The following is a 9756-nucleotide window of genomic DNA, read 5'->3' on the forward strand; positions in this document are numbered from 1 at the left end:
GAAGCTAGCTCACCACAACACAAGGGTAGGAGAAACACCATTAGGAGATTCTCTCTAGTCAAAGGAGAAAGGGCCCAAGGATCCAAATGTGGCCTTTGAGGTGTTGTACAGTCATATTAGGGAAAATAGTAGGATGAACCCTCCACATTTATTCACAATAGAGGAAATGTGGGGCATAAGGATAAATTAGGAGATGGAAGAGAAAACTTCGAATAGTGAGGATAGCAATCAAAGTGGGGAGAAGTCTATGGAAGTTGTTGGGCTAGTAGAGAAGGAGCAAGCAAAAAACTAGGAAAATAATTTTGAAAATAAGGTTGAATTTGAGATTGCAATTGAATGCAACATTCCTGGACTTGAAAAAAACTAGGTGACAATTGCAACCATGGAAGGGAAATACCAACATGTTCCCTTGCTAGAAATTGAGGACTTGCTTGAGGAAGAAAGAGAAGTGCCTATTATGGCATTAGAGGAAGCGGTTGTAAGGATTGAGTTGGAAGTAGATGAGTCAGACACAAGGTAGGGGGTTGTAGAACCACTAAGTGATGATTTTGATTATAAGTCTCACAAAACAAAGCATAGAGAAAACACAATCTAAATTGATGAAACCAAATATTGAAGGAAAAACGTAGAGGGGGCACAAATCTAACAAAGCCAAGCTAGCAATCGTAGGTAGTGCAAGAGGCCAAAGAAAATTGAGAAACATGAAGGAGTATCTAGGAAGGAGATACTCCTTCCTGAGGAGGTGCGGGGCTCATTACCTAGAATGCTAGCAAATGGTGCCTAATTAGGCATCAAGTTGACACAAACAAAATAGACGTAGTACTTTTATAGGAAACTAAGTGGAGTAAGGAGGAATATTAGAATAGAATGAAAGTTTGGAGATAGTGGGAGGGGTTTTTTGTGGAGTCAAATGGTGCTTCTAGTGGGTTGGGCATTACCTGGAATCCATAATTTGTCAGGTGCAATATGGTCCTAGGAAATCAGAGTTGGATAGCTGTCAGGAGTAAATCTCTCAATCAAAACATAACATTTAATGTCATAAATGTGTATGGACCCATCTCAACCATAGCTAAAAGAGAATTATGGAGTGAAATCACACAATGATTAAAACTATTTGGATGGTGAAAAAATCAAAATAGGGGGTGACTTCAATGCCACATTAGACAAACTAGAAAAGATGGGGGGCCCGCAAAATTTATCTAGGGTGCAACTTGATTTCCAAGGTTTGTAGATGAGAATCATTTAAGGGATATGCCAATCAAGAATGAGAGATTCACTTGGACTAACTGTAGGCAATGATTTACTAATATAGTATAAAAATTGGATCCCTTTCTTTTATTTAGGGACTAGGATGACACCATAGATACCTATGAGGTGGTCATACTACCATACACTAGCACAAATCACTATCCAGTGCAACTTATCATAAATCCAAAATGAAACAAAGGTGGATCCCCATTTACTATTGAAAACATGTGGCTCAGAGACCTTACACTATTTGATTTAGTGAAAATCTAGTGGAATGAGATTAGGTTGGGGAATCACTCAAAGTTATACCTTTTCAGTAAGAATCTATCACACATTAAGAATATTCTTTAAGGAATGGAATAAAGAACACTTCAAAAACATCTTTGAAGAGAGAGAAAAAATGGAGGTAGAATTACATAAGTTAAATGAGACAATTATAAAGAAAGGTACGGTGTTGTAGAATTTGAGAAAGAGAAAGAGCTAAAGAATGAGTTGACAAAAATTATGGCAAGATAAGAATGCTATTGGAGACAAAAATCAAGAGAAGTTTGGTTAAAGGCGGGGGACAAAAACACTAAATTCTCTCATAAGACTGTAGTTGCTCAATGAAGTAGAAAGATAATTGTAGAAGTAGAGAGGGAAGATGAAACGATGACTCAATCCATGGAGGAATAAAATAAGGAAGCAATAAGATACTTTTAGTCTATTATTAATCGATAAGCACAAGATAATAGAGAGGAGAGGGAAAGGTTCTTGAGTAAAATTCCTTCTTTGATCATTGAGGCAGACAACTTGGAATTATACAAACCTATTACTATGGAAGAAGTTAGAATTCCTTTTAATTCAACCCTAACAAAGCTCCAAGGCTAGACAATTTGTCTACTAATTTTTATCAATTATTTTGGGACATCCTGAAGGAAGGTCTCCTAAAGGCAGTGGAGTCCAAAAGAAAAATGACCATGTTTGGGGCCTTGAATCACACTTTCATATTGGTTCTCAAGAAGAAAGAAGCTTAAGAGAATGGGTGATTTTCAGCCAATTGCATTATTCAACACAACACATAAATTATAACCAAGGTAATAGACAATAACTTAAAATAAGTGATTAATATGGTGGTGTCAGAAGAGCAAAGCAGTTTTTCCCCAGACAGGTCAATAGTGGAAGGTATCATTGTGGCCCATGAAGCAATACATTCAACAAGGAAATTAAGGTCCCCCAACATGATAATAAAGTTGGATTTTCTAAAGGCATATGATCTTGTGGACAAGCAGTTTCTTCTCAAAGTCTTGAACAAATTTGGGTTTGGGGATAAATGGATCAAGTGGATTGGTAGTTGTATAAGGTCCACAAAGTTCTTTGTATTAGTTAATGGAGTATCCCAAGGTTTCTTTGATCCTCCAGAGGTATTAGACAAGGTGACCCTCTTTCACCATTTCTCTTTATCATCATGGTAGAAGCTCTTGGTAGAAGTATCATGTGATCCAAATTATAGGGGCAGTGGAAGGGTATCAAAATCACGACTAGAATGGCTCCAGTCACCCATCAACAATTCACAGATGACACACTCCTTTTTGGAAGTGCTACTAGATGTGAACCTAGAATTATTTAGAAACCGTTGGATGATTATAGTAAGGCTCGAGGACAAAATTGAAGGAAGTCGGAGGTATTTTTCCTTGACAACACTCAACTTAGTCTTCAAAGGGAGATTGTTAAGATATTGGGGCTAAGAATAGTCGATTTCCCAAGGAAATTTTTGGGGATGCCACTATTTGGTGGAGTGAACAAAAAATGTTATTGGGAAAGCCTCATCAACGACTATAAGAAGAGTATGGAATTGTGGAAAGGAAAATGGTTGACCTCGACTGGCAAAATTTTAAATGGTCAAGGTAGTGTTGTTTGTTATCCCATCATATTATATGTCTTGTATGAAGATCCCTAGGGCAGTGAAAGATATTCTCATACAAGTCATGTAAATATTCTTCTAGAGAGGGGCTAATGACATGCAAAAATTTCCACTAATTTCATGGGATAAGATATGCAAACCTCAAGGGGCTAGAGGTGCGAGGGTTAAACAACTCAACATTATAATTATGCTATGGGAGAAAAAAAAGTATGGAACATGTATTAGGGCAATAAAAAATGGGTTCAAATCCTAAGAAGAAAATATCTTAAATTAGAATACTCACCACAAGGAACCCATCGAGAGACTCTACTATTTGGAATTTCATTCTTGAGAGTAGAGATATTATCACTAAGTATATCAACTGGAAAGTTAAAAATGGCCAAAGTGCATCCTTCTAGAAGGATTCCTATGATGTACATCTAGGGCTACAAAATTTGCAGTATTTGATGGATATCAAGAGGGAGATTGTTAATGCATGCGAGAGCAAGGTCTGTGACTATGGAACCATCACCATGACCAACATCCCCAAGTGGGAATGCAAGTCATTCAATGATTTAAATGCCCCCTAGTATAAAAAAGATAGTCTAACATAAATTCTAAAAAAGAAGATGTCTTTCCATTTCCGAGCAAGATGGTTTGGTATGTGGCCAAAATGGCACAAAAAGGCGTAATTGGCAGTCTGTGGCTAGTATTTCCATCCTCAGTAGTTTGGAAATTATGGACGAAATGTAATAGAAGGATTTTCAAGGAACAATCAATGACAAGTGACAACCTTGTAAAGAAAATGGAGGCTTTGATAGTGGAGTTGGCAAATTCAATTGCTAGGAATAAAACCTTAGAAGGAAACACTTTTTCAAATTGGGATGAGGAAATGACAATTGTTCAAGGGACTATCATACCATCACTATTGGGTAATAGAAAGGCCAATCAATCCTTATATCAAAAGAATGTTCAGTGGAATGCCCCAGAGATAGATTGGATCGAAATTAACTTTGATGACTCCTCCAAAGGCAATCTTGGTCTAAGTGGAATTGGGTGTGTGGCTCGAAATGAGTTAGGAGTTGTCAATATAGAAAAATCTGAATTCATAGAAGATTCAACTAACAATATAACAAAATTCAAAGTTTCTCTTAGAGGACTAAAGCTAGGCAAAGAAATTGGAGAAGGAGATTCACTTATCACTATCAATGCCATTAGACAAAATCAGGCGCCTAATTGAAAATGAAGCAAGTGGCTTGCCCCAATCAAGAAGTGGATTGATAGCCTAAAACAATTCAAAATCAGCCATGTGTATAGGGAAGGAAATAGGTTGGCGGATGAATTGGCAAAGAAGGCCTCAAAATACAACTCAAGATAATGATTTGGCATTGGTTGGCAGGATATTTGGTAGCGATTGATCACACCATGTGGGTTGGATGCTGGATAACTAATATTGATTACTTCAACTTTTGTATCACTATACTCTCTCCTTGGCAACAAAGTCATATCGCACGAGCCCATTTTTGGGGAGTTTTTTATGTCCAAATAGTAAAAGAAAGGATGTTTGCTAAATCACGACAATATTGTATTGGCAATAGTGTTACTTGTTGCCAATAGCTATTCCAATGACACATGTGTCATCCATATTTGTAATCAACCAAAGGTATATGGAGTTAATACAACAAGATTCCACATATCTCTGCCCCCATAAAGCATGTTAATCTCATGATTTATATTGAAGTGGAGGGTTTACTAAAGGCAACTTTTGCATTTGTAAACAAATTCTGCTATTATCTATTTCAGTCAAACAAGTCTACGAATAAAGTCATGGACACGCCATTGTTTCTTAAATCAACAAAGAGACAAATGGCGTTCCAAGAATAAATAATAGATAAGAGGCTGATCATGATCATGGCATTTGGACATCCTCTAGAGCTACATGTAGTGAAGATAGTATTGGGGCAAGCATTTTTTAGTGCATTTCACTGTCATAGGGCGAATACTGATATAGCGACGATGTTTCTGTCATTGCTATTGTATGGTAGAGTCAAGAAAGGCAACACAAAAAAGGTTTGACAAATCATCTTCAAGCACAATTTTCTAGGTGAAATTGATGCCGCTTTGGACAGTATGCTTCAAGACTTAACGGTTCCCCTACCTCAAAATTACTATATGGCTAGCAACAGGAACAATACAATCAATAAATTCTCAATTGTTAGGACATTGAAGCCAAAGGAGCTTGAAGAACGATGGAAATCCATGGGTCGCAAAATTTTCTTCCTCCAAAGATTGACTAATAGGAGTGATTGAGTGTGAGGACGACTTGATTAGTTCCTACATGAGGGAGGAGGGTTTGGCAGATGATGAGATAGAAGCATAGGAGGATATTGGAAAATCAGGACTGTCTACAACTAGGGAGGAGTGGCTGGAGAATGACATGTAGGACTTCATGGAGATAACAAGAGGACCAACTCACCATGCATGTGGCTTAGAATGCCTTGTGGTTGCTCGTGCTATGGCTACGCAACAAACACTAGCAAATGAAAATGAAGAGGTGGAGACTAATGAAGAAGAATACTCATGTCTATTTTTTCTTTGGTGATATGATAGCACAACTAGCATATAGATTATGTCTATGGTTTGAGACATATAATGGTGTAATGTCTAGGTCCGGTTTTCAGTTATTTGGCCGCATTTTATGTATATATGTTGGTTTTGTCGACAGGCAGTCTGGGGGATTTTTGTCTGGTTCTCCCCATTTTCAATTTTCTTTGTTAAGTCTGGAGTAGGATAACCATGTAGGGTGTTTGGGGGTATTCTCGGATTTGGGTTATATGGACAACTTCAATGTAAATTTCTACCATTTTAATACAAGGAGAGCTAGCCCAAACCAGCTATTTACTTACCAAAAAAAATAATGGCAATTCTTGCTTAATTTCCACTCTAATATAGTCGAAAAAAGGAAACAATGCTCACAATAAGGTCATGCAAGTTCTATGCAATCTTACCAAAGTTTCCTAAAGATGGTTACTGGACTCCGATAAATTAAAGTTGAAAGAAAAATTTAATTTAAATAACATGGCTGAGAGATTTATATTTTTGTGAAATCATTGGTACCAAATGATCTTGTAATGAAACTATGTACCCCATTGCAGTGTAATTTCACTAGAGACTGGCTTTGCTTCTGGAGACTGGCTTTGCTTGTCTAAATATCCTTTCACTTGCTATCCTCTTAAAAAAGATATACTTCAAATTATTTTTCGACATGTCACGTAATCTTAGATTGAATAAACATTGGAGGAGAAAGTTTAATGAAAGACAATGGAGGACTTTGAGTGGACAAATCCAGAAGATTAAAGTGGAAGCTAAAAATATCAGCTTGGAATGTTCTACGTAACAAATTGTCAATTGGAGATAGATTGAAATTTTTGATTCAATTGTCAAATGTTTTTTTTATTAGCATGATGAAAACTTAAAGCACATATTTTGGGACTACCCCGTAGCTAGTGCAAAATGAAATGTTATTTTCAAGTAATTTCGTATTAGTTTTAATCATTAATTGAGTTGGAAAAGAGCATTGTTGGGTGTTGGCCTTCGTAATAATGTGGTAGTTGATTCTTTGAGACAATTTGTTCTTCTTGACATATGGAAATGCAAGTGTGTATCAATGTTCTCAAATCAGTAAATTCACCATGGAACCTGATTTGTTAAGTTTTACTCTAACACCTTGTTTCAAATTGTCTCTCTTTGTTGTCAACTACAGGGAATCTCCAAAAACAACAACATGCTTAGTTACTACTTGGACTACATCAAGCTTCAAATTCTTTAGAAAAAAGATTTCTCTTGCTCAAGCAACTTCAAAGTTTTTCCAAATTTAGAGTATAGTTGCAAATTTCTAGTAATGTCTGGCTTATAGTTCAACTAGTCTAGGTATGGTTGTTATCTTTTGTTAGTACAATCGTTATTTTCAGTTGGTGTATGGTTGTGTTGCGACCATTTCACACATCGCCCCATTGCAAATGGGGACCCTTGCTTTTTTGCTTTTTAGGGTTTTTTTTTTTTGGTCTTTTAGGGTTTTGTTAGTTAGCCTTTGCATTTTGAGTGTCGCCCAGGGGATCACATGGATAAGCAAGTCCGGCTTGAGTGATGTCCTGATCCTGAAATTTTGGCTAAGTCTGAAAGTCCTGATCCTGAAATTTGACTAAGTTTGGAAACTGAAAAACCTCAAAAAACTAGATTTTGCAATATAACTTCTGGAGGTCTGAAACCACTCTCAAACATCCTGAAAGTATATATGGAATATAACTTATACTTAAATGTTATATTCCATAAAAATTATCCTGATAGAGAGTTCAAAAAGTCAAATTTCGCTCCTGTCCTTCACTGAGGATCCAGAGCGAAAAGCACTCATGTCCCTCTCCAAGGGTCCAAGGCGAATCGCTCCTGTCCCTCACCAAAGGTCCAGAGCGAAAAGGCTTAGTGGAGTCATTCCTGACCTTGTTTGGACAAATTGAGACATCAAAGGCATGATGGAGGACAAAATGAACGTGATAGAGCATCCAGACTTGATTAAAGACGATGAAATGATGGAGTTTTTGTCTAGAAAGGTAAAAGCGCTCCTGTCCCTCTCTGAAGGACCAAAGCGATTTTATTCATATACACATTTTTTGACCTTGTTTGGACTCAAACTCTTATTCATGGCGTGTAACAAGATGATATCTTCCTTAGCCAAGACATTTCATGGTGAAAAGTGAAGCATTTTGGCCTAGAAGACAAAATTCGCTCCTGTCCCTCACTGAAGGACCGGAGCTTGAATTTCAAATTTGCACTGTTCTTGCAGGATCAAGACAATTTTATGATTTGAAGAGACCAAGGAAAACATGATTTATCCATTGAATATAATTTGGAAGGCTAACAAAGGACGGATAAGCTTGGATTTGCAAAATCGCTCCTGTCCCTCTCCAAGGGACTAGGGCGAAAAACCTAATACCCAGTCCTTCTCGCCAAGTTTGGACAAATCTAAGCCAAGGCGCAAATTTGAAATGATGTTTAAGATGCTTCGAGGTGGAATTGAGATGCAAGAGTTGCAAATTTTGATGACAAATGCAATAAGTGCTCTTGTCCCTCACTGAAGGACCAGGGCAAAAATCTCTAGAACATCAATTTTGCCTTGCAAAAAACGAGTTGAACATGCACTGAAGGGACGAATGGAGATCATTGCTTACCCCACAACGTGAATTAGCAATTTAAAAGATAAAGATCAAGGACAGAAGTGGAAAATCGCTCCTGTCCCTCACCAAGGGACCAGGGCGAAAATGTCCTAAGGCACGCTCCTTCTAAAGATCAAGTGAATTAAACTCGATGTTCCAATTAAAAATGTCGTTTTGGACGCCTAGGATGAGGTTTTGAACGTGAAAGCAAGGAATGCAAGGCTTAAAATGCAAGAGCGCTCCTGTCCCTCACCAAGGGACCAGAGTGAAGTTATTGACATTCATTATTTTTTGCCTTATCCCAACGTTAACATCCTCCAAATCACATGAAATGCCAAAATCATCAACTTCGAAATATTTGAAAAAATAAATTAAATTGGCATTTAATAAATTAATTTTGGGCCTCAAAAAATCGAATTTCTATTATAAAGGCATTTAAAATTAATTTTTGTGAAATAAAAAAATGAAAAGTTGAGCGCACAAGGCATTATTTGCTAGGTCGGCCTACTCCTTTTGAGGTTTTATTTATTATTTCACCTTTTATTTGCTAAGTCGGCCTCTTCCTTTCTAATTTTATTTATTTTTTGGCCTATTTTCATCAAGTCGGCCTATGAGGAGGTGAAATGGTGAGCGCTCTATATATTTGGGGTGTGTTTTTCATTATTCAAATCATTCATTCATTGTTTCAAGTGCGATTTGGAGAAGCAAAGAAGAAGTGCGAAAGCTGGCCTATTTGGAGCGAATTTTCCTCAAGTGTTGAAGACTTAAGGTGGTGGAGTTGATGCTTGTGAGGACTAAAAGAGGCGCATTTTGCTAAACGAAGTCTTGATCTACATTTTGCCTAGCAAATTCACCTTATTTTTGCATCATTTTTTAGAATTAATTCCCAATTGGAGGTATGGCGTAATCACCTTGGCACCATTTTTGAAGATTTAAATTTTGCGTTTTGTTTTGAAAATCCTAAATTAGGAAATGATAACTCAAGATTTATCATGAAGTTTCCTAAATTAGAATCTTGAATCTTCCTTTCTACACTTCAAGATATATTATTAATTGTGAAATGTTGTGTAGGTATCAAGATGGCGACTCCCAAGCTCGAAGGATCTACAAGTCGGAAGGCTCTCCTCAAGGAAAATCAAGCCAGATCAAGGACGGTCTCCTCCAAGAAGATCAAGCAAGGACAAGGGCGACCTCCTCCAGTCTAGCATTGGCAAGGATGGCTTTCTTTGATCAAACATCAACAAGGGCGACCTCTTCCAATCCAGCATTCCAAGGCGAGGTACATCAATCGTCCTGCACATCAAAGACAAAAGAAGTCAGATCAAGGGTTCGTTGAAGAAGCAGATAGTTCCAGAAGAATTAATTAAAGCTAGCTTCTCAACAACATCAAGTTGAATATCTACCAAGTTACAAGTG

This window comes from Cryptomeria japonica, chromosome 7 (assembly GCF_030272615.1).
Source record: "Cryptomeria japonica chromosome 7, Sugi_1.0, whole genome shotgun sequence".
In the NCBI taxonomy this organism is placed as follows: Eukaryota; Viridiplantae; Streptophyta; class Pinopsida; order Cupressales; family Cupressaceae; genus Cryptomeria; species Cryptomeria japonica.